Source organism: Pseudophryne corroboree, chromosome 9 (assembly GCF_028390025.1).
Source record: "Pseudophryne corroboree isolate aPseCor3 chromosome 9, aPseCor3.hap2, whole genome shotgun sequence".
Lineage (NCBI taxonomy): Eukaryota > Metazoa > Chordata > Amphibia > Anura > Myobatrachidae > Pseudophryne > Pseudophryne corroboree.
This window is the reverse complement of record NC_086452.1, coordinates 353032142-353038141: the sequence shown is the minus strand read 5'-3', so window position 1 is coordinate 353038141 and position 6000 is coordinate 353032142.

Below are 6000 nucleotides of genomic sequence, written 5' to 3'. Positions count from 1 at the left end.
GATAGTAAATGGGGACATGCAGGTAAGCATCCTTGATGTCCAGGGATACCATGTAATCCCCCTCGTCCAGGCTTGCAATAACCGCCCTGAGCGATTCCATCTTGAACTTGAATTTTTTTATGTATGTGTTCAAGGATTTCAAATTTAAAATGGGTCTCACCGAACCGTCCGGTTTCGGTACCACAAACAGTGTGGAATAGTAACCCCGTCCTTGTTGAAGTAGGGGCACCTTGATTATCACCTGCTGGGAATACAGCTTGTGAATTGCCGCTAGCACAGCCTCCCTGTCTGAAGGAGTAATCGGCAAGGCAGATTTTAGGAACCGGTGGGGTGGAGACGCCTCGAATTCCAGTTTGTACCCTTGAGATACTATTTGCAGGATCCAGGGATCCACCTGTGAGCGAGCCCACTGATCGCTGAAATTTTTGAGGCGGCCCCCCACCGTACCTGGCTCCGCCTGTGGAGCCCCACCGTCATGCGGCGGACTTGGAAGAAGCGGGGGAGGACTTTTGCTCCTGGGAACCTGCTGTTTGTTGCAGCCTTTTTCCCCTACCTCTGCCTCTGGACAGAAAGGACCCGCCTTTTCCACGCCTGTTTTTCTGAGTCCGAAAGGACTGTACCTGATAAAACGGCGCCTTTTTAGGCTGTGAGGGAACCTGGGGTAAAAATGCTGACTTCCCAGCAGTTGCTGTGGAAACTAGGTCCGAGATACCATCCCCAAATAACTCCTCAACCTTATAAGGCAAAACTTCCATGTGCCTTTTTGAATCTGCATCCCCTGTCCACTGGCGAGTCCATAAGCCTCTCCTAGCAGAAATGGACAATGCACTTATTTTAGATGCCAGCCGGCAGATCTCCCTCTGTGCATCTCTCATGTATAAGACTGAGTCTTTTATATGCTCTATGGTTAGCAGAATAGTGTCCCTGTCTAGGGTGTCAATATTTTCTGACAGGGAATCTGACCACGCAGCGGCAGCACTGCACATCCATGCTGACGCAACAGCTGGTCTAAGTATAATGCCTGAGTGTGTATATACAGACTTCAGGATCGCCTCCTGCTTTCTATCAGCAGGTTCCTTGAGGGTGGCCGTATCCGGAGACGGTAGTGCCACCTTTTAGACAAACGTGTGAGCGCTTTATCCACCCTAGGGGGTGTCTCCCAACGTGACCTATCCTCTGGCGGGAAAGGGAACGCCATTAGTAACTTCTTAGAGATTACCAATCTTTTATCAGGGAAAGCCCACGCTTCTTCACACACTTCATTTAATTCTTCTGATGGGGGAAAAACTACGGGTAGTTTTTTCTCCCCAAACATAATACCCTTTTTAGTGGTACCTGGGTTTATATCAGAAATTTGTAACACCTCTTTCATTGCTTCAATCATGCAACGAATGGCCTTAGTGGACATTAGACTAGACTCATCGTCGTCGACACTGGTGTCAGTATCCGTGTCGACATCCGCGTCTGCCATCTGAGGTAGCGGGCGTTTTAGAGCCCCCGATGGCCTTTGAGACGCCTGGACAGGCACGAGCTGAGAAGCCGGCTGTCCCGCATTTGGCATGTCGTCAAATTTTTTGTGTAAGGAGTCGACACGTGCACGCAATTCCTTCCATAAGTCCATCCACTCAGGTGTCTGCCCCGCAGGGGGTGACATCCCTTCTATAGGCATCTGCTCCGCCTCCACATCATTATCCTCATCAAACATGTCGACACAGCCGTACCGACACACCGCACACACACAGGGAATGCTCTAACAGAGGACAGGACCCACAAAAGCCCTTTGGGGAGACAGAGTGAGAGTATGCCAGCACACACCAGAGCGCTATATAATGCAGGGACTAACTGAATTATGTCCCCTATAGCTGCTGTTATATATACTGCGCCTAAATTTAGTGCCCCCCCTCTCTTTTTTACCCTTTTCTGTAGTGTAGACTGCAGGGGAGAGCCAGGGAGCTTCCTTCCAGCGGAGCTGTGAGGGAGAAATGGCGCCAGTGTGCTGAAGGAGATAGCTCCGCCCCTTTTTCGCGGACTTTTCTCCCGCTTTTTTATGGATTCTGGCAGGGGTAATTATCACATATATAGCCTCTGGGGCTATATATTGTGGTATTTTTGCCAGCCAAGGTGTTTTTATTGCTGCTCAGGGCACCCCCCCCTAGCGCCCTGCACCCTCAGTGACCGGAGTGTGAAGTGTGTATGAGGAGCAATGGCGCACAGCTGCAGTGCTGTGCGCTACCTTGGTGAAGACTGATGTCTTCTGCCGCCGATTTTCCGGACCTCTTCTTGCTTCTGGCTCTGTAAGGGGGACGGCGGCGCGGCTCCGGGACCGAACACCAAGGCCAGTTCCATGCGGTCGATCCCTCTGGAGCTAATGGTGTCCAGTAGCCTAAGAAGCCCAAGCTAGCTGCAAGCAGGTAGGTTCGCTTCTTCTCCCCTTAGTCCCTCGCTGCAGTGAGCCTGTTGCCAGCAGGTCTCACTGTAAAATAAAAAACCTAATTATATACTTTCTTTTTAGAAGCTCAGGAGAGCCCCTAGTGTGCATCCAACCTCGGCCGGGCACAAAATCTAACTGAGGCTTGGAGGAGGGTCATAGTGGGAGGAGCCAGTGCACACCAGGTGACCTAAAAGCTTTCTTTAGTTGTGCCCAGTCTCCTGCGGAGCCGCTATTCCCCATGGTCCTTTTCGGAGTTCCCAGAATCCACTAGGACGTCAGAGAAAACATTTCAATGTCACTTCTATCTTTAGAATCTAATTCCTCTAGCAATGTGCCTGACCACTTCACTATGGCTTTAGAAATCCATGCACAGGCAATAGTGGGCCTTAACGCCATGCCTGAAGCAGTGGATTTGAGGGTAGTCTCAATCTTGCGGTCTGCCGGTTCTTTCAACGCGATAGACCCAGGGACTGGTAAAACCACCTTTTTAGACAGTCAAGATACAGAAGCATCTACTATAGGTGGATTTCCCCACGTTTTCCTTTCCTCCTCAGGAAAGGGAAAAGATACAATAACCCTCTTTGGGATCTGGAATTTCTTCCCCGGGATTTCACAGGATTTTTCTAATAATGCGTTTAACTCCTTAGATGCCAGAAAAGTTAGCGAGGCATTCTTATTGTCTGTAAAGTAAGCCTCCTCGAACTGCTCAGGTGTTTTGTCAGTAATATGTAACACATCTCTAATGGCCTCAATCATGAGCTGCACCCCCTTAGCAAGGGATGCCTCACCCCCCCCCCCCTTTCCTCCGCATATCCCCATCACTGTCTCCTGTATTCGATTCGGTATCCGTGTCAACCTGCATAATCTGGGCAAGAGCACGCTTCTTTGGGCATATACCAGGGGAGTTTGAGGAGGCTGTGGGAACAGAACCAGACAAAACCTCTACTAATTTTCTCAAAACCTGCATTTCAGTCTCATTATGAGCTATCATAGATGAAATCTGGGATATCATTCCCTTGAGTGAAGCCACCCACAACGGTTCGGATTCAGAAGGCTGAGACATGACATTAATAAGCTACACCAGTGGCATCATGAGAGGGGGGTGCGGGGGGTGCGGCCCGCACCCAGGTGTCACCCTTCAATGGGGTGACACCAAAAAGAGCTGTACACCCACACTCACTTCCGCCAATAATTCAGACACCTGCCTGGACTGACCATTTTCACGGCCGCGGCGCCGCCGGATCTGTACTGCCGCAATCTATAGATGCCGGGTGTAGGACGTCACTCCCGTGACGTCATCACACACGCCGGCACCGCAGGGCAGGCCATTCTGTGAGGGAGAATAGGAGTCGAGTGCATGATGCCCACGTGGGGTGCGCCCGGCTCCCGTCTTTGCAGTTAGCGGAGTACCCAGCTCTCCTCCCTACCTGCCACCGCCGGGCGCGCACAGGAGATACGCCTGGATCGCGTCCCTGCCGCTGAAGGAGCACCGCCGGGCGCTTGGTTCCTGTACCTGCCGCCGCTGGAGCTGGTAGGCTTTAAAATTAAATGACAGTCTCCAGTATGTTCCTCTCCAACCCAGCGTCCCAATCCCCAGTCTGTCCCTCTCCCACTCTGCATCCTCTCCCACCCAGTGTCCCAGTCCCCAGTATGTCCCCCTCACACTCTGCATCCTCTCCCACCCAGTGTCCCAGTCCCCAGTATGTCCCCCCCAACTCTGCATACTCTCCCTCCCAGTGTCCCAATCCCTAGTCTGTCCCCTCCCACTCTGCATCCTCTCCCACCCAGTGTCCCAATCCCTAGTCTGTCCCTCTCCCACTCTGCGTCCTCTCCCACCCAGTGTCCCAATCCCTAGTCTGTCCCTCTCCCACTCTGCGTCCTCTCCCACCCAGTGTCCCAATCCCTAGTCTGTCCCTCTCCCACTCTGCGTCCTCTCCCACCCAGTGTCCCAATCCCTAGTCTGTCCCTCTCTCCCACCCTGCGTCCTCTCCCATCCAGTGTCCCAATCCCTAGTCTGTCCCTCTCCCACTCTGCGTCCTCTCCCACCCAGTGTCCCAATCCCTAGTCTGTCCCTCTCTCACCCTGCGTCCTCTCCCACCCAGCGTCCCAATCCCCAGTATGTCCCTCTCCCACCCAGTTCCCCAATCCCTAGTATGTCCCCCTCCCACTCTGCAACCTCTCCCACCCAGTGTCCCAATCCCCAGTATGTCCTCCTCCCACTCTACGTCCTCTCCCACCCAGCATCTCCCCCTTCCTCTGTCCCTCTATCCATTATGTCTTTCTCCCACCCTGCATCCCCCTCTCACCTAATGCCCCTGCCCTCCTCAGTCCCTTCCTCCACCATGTGTCCTCCCTCTCACCCAGTGCCTCTTAAGGACACCCGCCTTCTGATTGGCCACACCCCTTTTTCGGCATCCGCCACAGTACACCCTCAAGTGGACACTACCCCTTTCAATTTTCCATACCCCCACTTCAAAATTCCCTCTTCGATCACTGTGTGTGTGTGTGTGTGTATGTATGTATGTATGTATATATATATATATATATATATATATATATATACATTATACACACACACACTGATAAGACACCGTGTGGTGTGCTACGGGAGGAGGTCCATGGGGGGGTGACACCATGAGTTACCACACCGGGTGACACCAACCCTAGTGACGCCACTGAGCTACACAGTGCCAAATAGTGACTAACACTCTCTCCCCCCTTCTATAACCTCCTGGTACCGCACAGGATAGCTGGAGTTATGTGGAGGGTGGACGCTCCCTGTCAGCGTCTCTGTGTGTGAATCTGCAGGGAGAAAATGGCGCTGGTGAGCTGCTGGATCCGCTCTGAGGAGAAGCTCCGCCCCCTGTAATGGCGCATCTTCCCGCACTTTGAAAGATTATACTGGCTGGCAGCAGACAGAGTCCTTGATAGCCCAATTGACCAGTGTGTAGGGTTTTGCGCTGGCCCAGGGCGCCCCTCACAGCGCCACACAGTCTGCCTCTAAGCCCTCCGGAGCGCAGCGCCCACCCTGAAGCCGCCATACACGCCGGTTCCCCCGCTGGTCGGCAATCTACTCACCACTGACGTCTTCTGGCTCTGTTAGGGGGTGGCGGCATGCTGCAGGAGTGAGCAGTCGCCTCGGGGCCTTGCGATCATCACCCTCAGTAGCTCAGTGTCCTGTCAGCGGAGATAGTGGCCATTAACCTCAGAGGGTTGGATACTACTCCCCCCTAAGTCCCACGAAGCAGGGAGGCTGTTGCCAGCAGCCTCCCTGTGCCTAACTCTTATTAAAAATAATAAAAGTAGAAAAACTCCTATGGAGCTCCCCTAGCTGTGACCGGCTCCACCGGGGGCACATTTTCTAAACTGAGTCTGGTATGAGGGGCATAGAGGGAGGAGCCAGCCCACACTATTAAACTCTTAAAGTGCCCATGGCTCCCAAGGGACCTGTCTATACCCCATGGTGCTTATGTGGACCCCAGCATCCTCTAGGACAGTATTTTTCAACTAGTGTGCCCTGAGCAGTCTCCAGGCGTGCCGCCATAGAAGCACAGCCAGGCCCGTCAGTG